This window comes from Emys orbicularis, chromosome 9 (genome assembly GCF_028017835.1).
Source record: "Emys orbicularis isolate rEmyOrb1 chromosome 9, rEmyOrb1.hap1, whole genome shotgun sequence".
Classification (NCBI taxonomy): Eukaryota; Metazoa; Chordata; order Testudines; family Emydidae; genus Emys; species Emys orbicularis.
In genome coordinates this window covers 48,809,335-48,816,379 of record NC_088691.1, presented here as the reverse complement: position 1 = coordinate 48,816,379, position 7,045 = coordinate 48,809,335, and positions in this window count along the sequence as shown.

The window sequence follows — 7,045 nt, the reverse complement described above, 5'->3', positions numbered from 1 at the left end:
TTTGTAATGCAAGATGTGCCAGGGCTCAAGCAATTTTTTTACATTCATAACTGATGTGGCAAACCCAGAGGTGCTGGGGCTACAAACTTCCAAGCCTAGACGTGCTGGGGCTCAGCCCTGGCAAGCCCTGGCACAAATTAAGCACTGTTTGTGACTACATTATAAGAGGCTACAGATAAGTGAAAACAATGCAAGTAACTTCCCACTAGTTTTCATGAAGTTCAAACACCAAATACACTCTCATGCATCTAACAACCTCTTTGATCTATGCTGATACACGAGAGAATTGGCCTGGGGCTTTGGCATGAGCTGGCACCTGGTCTGCCAGCATCACAATTGAGATCTTTTATTTAGAAAAAATTGGAACTAAGTGTTACCCTGGCAACTACTGTCCTGTCATTCTAACTTCTGCTCTTGTAAAACAATAATGGAAAACATATTGAAAGGAAAAATCTGTAACTACATAGAGGATAACAAAACTATGAGCAACATGGACCTGATTCAGGAAAATCTCTCTGTTCAGGACAGCATCTAGACATGTGCTTAATGTGTTTCTGAATTGGGGCCATAAAGAACAAAGCTTGTCAGATGAACTCGGTTGCAAAAGTGGCTGGAGGGAACTGAGTAACTGAAATCACCCCACTTCCCTGCCTCTTTTCTCGCTCTAATTTCTACGATTCTCCTGTCTTTCATCTATTCCTTTGTTTGCTAGCAACAGACATCCCTGAGTCCTCCAGCAGCTTGCAGAGGCTCCATAAGGGCTGTGCAGAGAGGGCATCTCAGTAACCCAGCATGCAGAGGGAAGGGCCGGGCTAAGTGTGACAAGTGCTAAGGTGAAAATAGCTGTCTCTTGGCCAGCCACAAATGGAAAACAGCACCAGGAGCTACCTCTGCTCTGTGCATTTTTGTCAGCAAAGGAGCCAATGGGATGCCATGGCTAAGTGCCGTACTGAAAAAGGGCGAAGATGCAGCGCATGGGGCTGGCTGCTCCCCCTGCTGGTCAGTCAGCACAGCCCCCATTGCGTGCCAGCTCTCAGCCAGCAGGGCCCCACCCTTCATCCCATTTCTGGCCAGCACTGGCTTCGTGCTGCGGTAGCTGGTGAGTGTGGGCAGGTGGTGGCTGGTTACGTGTTGTCTCTGCTGCCCACCCATCAGCTCTTTACATGCTCCCCCTCTCACTGTCCTCTCCCTGCTTTGCCCCTTCACCCCCCTCCCCCAGCCCCGCTGCTCTTCCATATCCCCCCCAGCGAGGTGCGTCCCACTCTCAGTGCTGTGCGGAGAACGAGCCCCTGGTCAGAGCACTCAGCTCACCAGCAGTCTGGCTGGCAGGCTCCTTCCTTTCCCCACTGCCTCTGGTGGGGCCAGCGCCCCGGGAAAGCCCAATACCCTCCAGCCCGGGTTGCTGGCCAGGAGGAGCTGAGCCCTGTATGTGTCAAAGCCCCTCACATCACTGGCATGAGGCAGCCTCTCCACCCCTCAGCTAAGCTCTGGAGTAGGGGGAGGAGCGATTTCCAGCCTGTTCGTGCCCTGAACCTGCAGGCTCCACAGCAGCCCACCAGACAGGGGCTTAGCACCCTCTTCACCTGCCCCTGTCCTGCCCTAGGTCCTGCCCCCAGGGAGTGCGGGGCTGCTTCATCCCCTAGGCACCCTTCCCTGCTGAGCCACCTCTCTAGTCGGGTTTGCTGAAGCCCCTGCAGTCTTCCCTGGGCCCTGGTGCACAATGCACCCTTAGGGCTTAACTCCTTCCTGCCTGTGCTGTAACCAGGGGACAGAGGGTGGCTGGGTTATGTTGGTGGTCAGCAGCAGTCTGGAGGTGTTAGCTGCCTTTCGACACTGTGCAGGCAGGAAAGGACAAGCTACTGGGGTGGAGGGGAAGAGATGACCTCTGCAAAGATTCAGGCCAGGTCATCCTTCCCCCCGCACCCTCCCCTGCGGCTGGAAGCAGATCCCGTCCCTTCCCTCCTGCACAGTGCCGAAAGGCTATTGCTGGCTACATTCTGGTGTGAAACCCTGGCAGAAATCTGGGAGAGGGGACATGTGACCCTGTGTGCCCCCCCACGTGTTGCCTCAGGAAGACATGGTACCAGGTACCAGGAGACGCGGGTCCATCCCAGGGGCCCAGCCAGGCATGGAGAGCGAAGAGAGCAGGCAGGGAGGGTCAGGTCGGTCGGTCACACCCCTCCCCTCCCCCCATGTGAGAGAGGTGAATGGGAATGTGTGTGTCACCTCTCCCCATATGAACCCTAAAGCCTTAAAGATACGAAGATAAATAAAAAGAATCCAACTATGCAGTATTTCTTTTTACCGGGGGCTCAGTCAACTTGATGTTAGTTTGAATGTTTGTACTGCATAGTTCTGATTGCCATTGAACTTGCTTGAATACGAGTTATTTTACCAGGTGTCCCATATTCAGCATAGGGAAATATGGTCACCCTACTCATATCTGCTGTGAGACCTTGGGCAAGTTACAACTCTGTTTTCCCTTCCAGCTCTTTAAGGCAGGTACAGCACCAAGCACAATGAGGCTCTTGTTTTGCCTTGTCTTGATTGGGGTCTTTAGGTGCTACTCTAATACAAATACATACTAATAACCCAGTTTCATTCCTCTAGAATGGGGACAGATGTTCCTGTCATTGTTTACTCTTAACTCTAGAAAATGGCCACATGCCATGGCGATTGCCATGATAAAAGTACCTGAACAGAACTGAACCAGCCAAGTCATTTGGCTTCTCTGTGCCTCAGTTTCCCCATCTACAGTAATACTTATCTTCCTTTATAAAGTCCTTTGAGACTTATGGATGAAAAATGCTGGATAAGAGAGATGTGTTCTATTATTCAATGAATGCTGAGAACTGTTTCTCAGAAACCCATTCCATCCAACTCCACCCCTGAATCACATCAGAACTCCTAGGTAATACTGAACCAAGACAAAAGTGACTCTCTGGGAAAAAGAAGCTTTCCCAACTGATATCCCTGTCAGCGTGGTTTACTGATCTATTTTGAGAAGAACACCTTTCCCTTTATGAGTTGCTAATCCCTCTGTCCTGCCATGCTCCTGGGCACCATGCCTCTGAGAGGGAGAAGCAATGAGAAGAACAATCTTATTTCCTCTAGACTGAAAATGACATTTTCAATCTTCAGTCAGAAGGTTAATAGGGCTCCCAGTTTTTCAAAAGACCACGATTACTCACTCAGCTTTTAAAAACTCCCCTCTGTTGCAGAGGGACTGAACTATATTATAAAACTGTTTATCTATGTATCGCTTCATTCACTGCACCATGACACAGAGTCCATTGTAAGCTGAAGTGAAGCTTTGAGGCAAAGTGGCCACAGGTGCCATAAAGCAGGGAGCAGTAGTGAATCGCTTCCCCAGAGTCATGTGAAGAGTCAAGGGGAAAGAACGGAAAGGGTCTGGGCGGAGCTGGAGACCTGGTCCAATGCCCATCAAAGTCAGTGGAAAGACTCCTATTGATTTCAATGAGCTTTGGCTCAGGCTGTGGGAGAGCAGGATTAGGAAGCATGGTGTTGAAATCCTTTGAACATTTTGGACACCAGTAGGGAAATTTCCCAGGGCCCAGGGAAGGTCATTGGTCCTGTTTCTCCGAGAGAGACAGGAGGCTGGCTGTGGAGACCATGCTACCTGAACTACAAAGGGTGGGGCTTCAGGAGAAGCACAGAAGGGAATGCAGTCCTCAACACCAAATGCACAGATTGCATAGGAGGCAGGGTCAAGGTAAAGACAAATTCGGGCACCTTTCCATTATGAGGGCTCTTCCCCACCCCCTCCCTTCCCCCCCATGGCAGCCTCAGCATTGATGTATGTGACTTTTGGAACCTGAACAGCTATTGGTACAGAAGGAAAGGAACATGGCAAAGGGTGACCTGTCCGTCTGTTGGTGCTGGGCAGTCTTGGTGCGTGGTGTAAACAGGTCGAAATGTGGGCACACAGTGTTCTCTGAATAAAAACCTGTGCTCCAGTCCCAGAATTTGGAACGTTTTGAAGTCCATGCTTAAAATAAGCCCCTTGTGGAATATTGGGCCAGTCTGAAGTTCCTTATGACTATGAAATGATAAATTCTTATAAAATGATAAGAGGTTTAGAAAACCTGGTCTGTGAGGAAAGGTTAAAAAAACAGGGCATGGTTAGTCTTGAGAAAAAAAGGCTAAGGGGGTGGACCTGAGAACAGTCTTCATATGTGAAGGGCTGTTATAGAGAAGATGGGGATCAGTTGTTCTCCATGTCCATTGAAGGTAGAACAAGCAGTAATGGGCTTAATCTGCAGCAAAGGGAGATTCAGATTAGATACTAGGGGGAAAACTTTCCAACTCTCAGGGTAGTTAAGCTCTGGAACAAGCTTCCAAGGGAGCTTGTGGAATCCCCATCCCTGGAGGTTTTTAAGAACAGGTTGGACAAACACCTGTCAGGGATGGTCTAGGTTTGCTTGGTCCTGCCTCAGCGCAAGGGGCTGGACTTGATGACCTCAAAGTCCGTCCCAGCCCTACCTTTCTGTGATTCTATGAAGTGTGGAATTGGTACAGCAGAGACACATGCATGTCAAACATTCCATTTTATCAGATGTATCCTGACTGGCATGTGTGTGACACGCACATCCCTGCTATCAGATTCATGCCACAGGCATGTCAGTCAGTGGCTGACAAAGTGGAGCACATAAAGAAAACCAGCCAGGCACTGTTTGATGTCACTACAATGGCTATGGATCTGATTTTCTGTTGCGCGCCACCTCATGTACTCATTTACCACAGCATGTGGGGGAAGTGCTATGAAATCAGAGTGGTGGTGTATTTTTACAGATGTAAAGGTGCTGGGCAACAAGGAATCAAGCCCAAGTGGGTGTTGGGGTCTGGGGTTTAACAAAAAAGTACTTGGACTTTAGGAGCTGGACAGCATGGTTGTGCTGAGAACGGGCAAGTGATTTCTGTGCATGTGATGCTGTACTGAGGCACCACCATTCACCCTGGTGGGACCCATCCATCCCATGTTGACCCCAGCTAAGGGCTCTCACTTGCTTCCAGATGTTTTCCTAGCCCAATCTGTCCCTTCAGCCCCTCTGCATGAAGGGTAGGTAGCTGAGCTTTTCAGCAAGAAAGCCAGAAACTGCAGGCCTGTGTTACCATGACGACTGGCCTTCTGACAAAATGCAGTTAAATTCCAAAATAAGAAGAGTGGAGATGCATATCCTGTGGTTGTTATGGTAACGGGAGAAACAGGCTAGTTATTGAACTTGCAAGTGCTGCGATCCATAAAGATATGGACATTGGCTTAAAGATTTATGGCTTCCCTTCCTTGGTGCCCTGGTTGTATTCTGAAGAACAGTGCCAGCTTTCCCCGTCAAGACACCTCAGACCGCTTCCCTCGGGAACTCCTCATTCCTTGGTGAGACCTTTCTTTACAGACAGCCCCCTCTGCCTGCTGCTCCACTGGAGTGAGCAGGAGACACTTTGCAGTGTTCTCCCCTGAATCCAACCATCTACTTTTACAGATACTAGGCAGGGAGATGAGGTGAGCCCCTGGTGAGCTGGTGACAAGAAGCCCACCATCACAGCTGGTATTGCTCAGTCTCCAAGCATGCAGTGGAGAAGGAGCTGGATGTGATGTTGCACTCCATATGCTTTATGAAAATATGCTTATGAATGTGAATGATGTAACTGGAATATGCTGTATGCAAGAGGTCTCTTGTAAGGTATCATTACAAACCTTATAATCTACTGAGTGTGTTCATCATATTTCTAGCTTCAGATACAAGAATGATCTGAATATGCATACAAATAGGAAGTATAACACTGAGGTCCTATTGTAATTATGCAAAGTGTGGGCCGTTAATGGTGGCTTAGAATCTTGATGGCTCCCATTGACTAGGACAATTGGTTGTGAATGGGTTTATTTACCTGCAAGCCTTCCTGTGGGCCAGCCACTAGTAATGAAGAATGAGGTCTCACAGGGACATGTGACCATGTCACCTGATGCTGAAATCCATCTTAAATCTGGTACTTTTCCATTTAGAAAGAGGGGTGGGGACCCAGAGAGACAAAAGATTCCTGTCTTGTGCCAAAGCTGTAAAAGGGGGTGGAGCAGAACAAAGAGAGAGCCCCTGTTTTCCACCTAAGATGTCTGCTGGAACTAACAAGGACTGTACCGGGGAAAGGATTGGGCCCAGACTAGGAAGGAGTCTAGTCTGTGAAAGAAGCTTATTGGAACATCTCTGGGGATGAGATATTATCTGCAATCAGTTTCTTAATGTATTAGGCTTAGACTTGCATGTTTTTGCTTTATTTTGCTTGGTGACTTACTCTGTTCTGTCTGTTATTCCTTGAAACCACTTAAATCCTACTTTTTATACTTAATAAAATCACTTTTGTTTATTAATTAACCCAGGGTAAGTGATTAATACCTGGGGAAGCAAACAGCTGTGCATCTCTCTCTATCAGTGTTATAGAACATGGACAATTTATGGGCTTACCCTGTATAAGCTTTATACAGAGTAAAATGGATTTATGTGGGGTTTGGATCCCATTGGTAGGGTTACCATACGTCCGGATTTTCCCGGAGATGTCCGGCTTTTTGGGCTCCAAATCCCCATCCGGGGGGAAATCCCAAAAAGCCGGACATGTCCGGGAAAATCGGGACATGCGGGGCCGGCGGTGCTGGGCCGGGGGCCGGGCCGGGGGCCGGCGGTGCCATTGGTAGGGTTACCATACGTCCGGATTTTCCCGGAGATGTCCGGCTTTTTGGGCTCCAAATCCCCATCCGGGGGGAAATCCCAAAAAGCCGGACATGTCCGGGAAAATCGGGACATGCGGGGCCGGCGGTGCTGGGCCGGGGGCCGGGCCGGGGGCCGGCGGTGCCGAGCCGGGGCTGGGGGCCGGCGGTGCCGAGCCGGGGACCGGGCCGGCGGTGCGGTGCCGGGCCAGGGGCCGGGCCGGCGGTGCCGAGCCGGGGGCCGGGCCGGGGACCGGGCCCGCGGTGCCGAGCTGGGGGCCGGGGGCCGGGCCGGGGACCGGGCTGGCGGTGCCGAGCCGGGGGCCG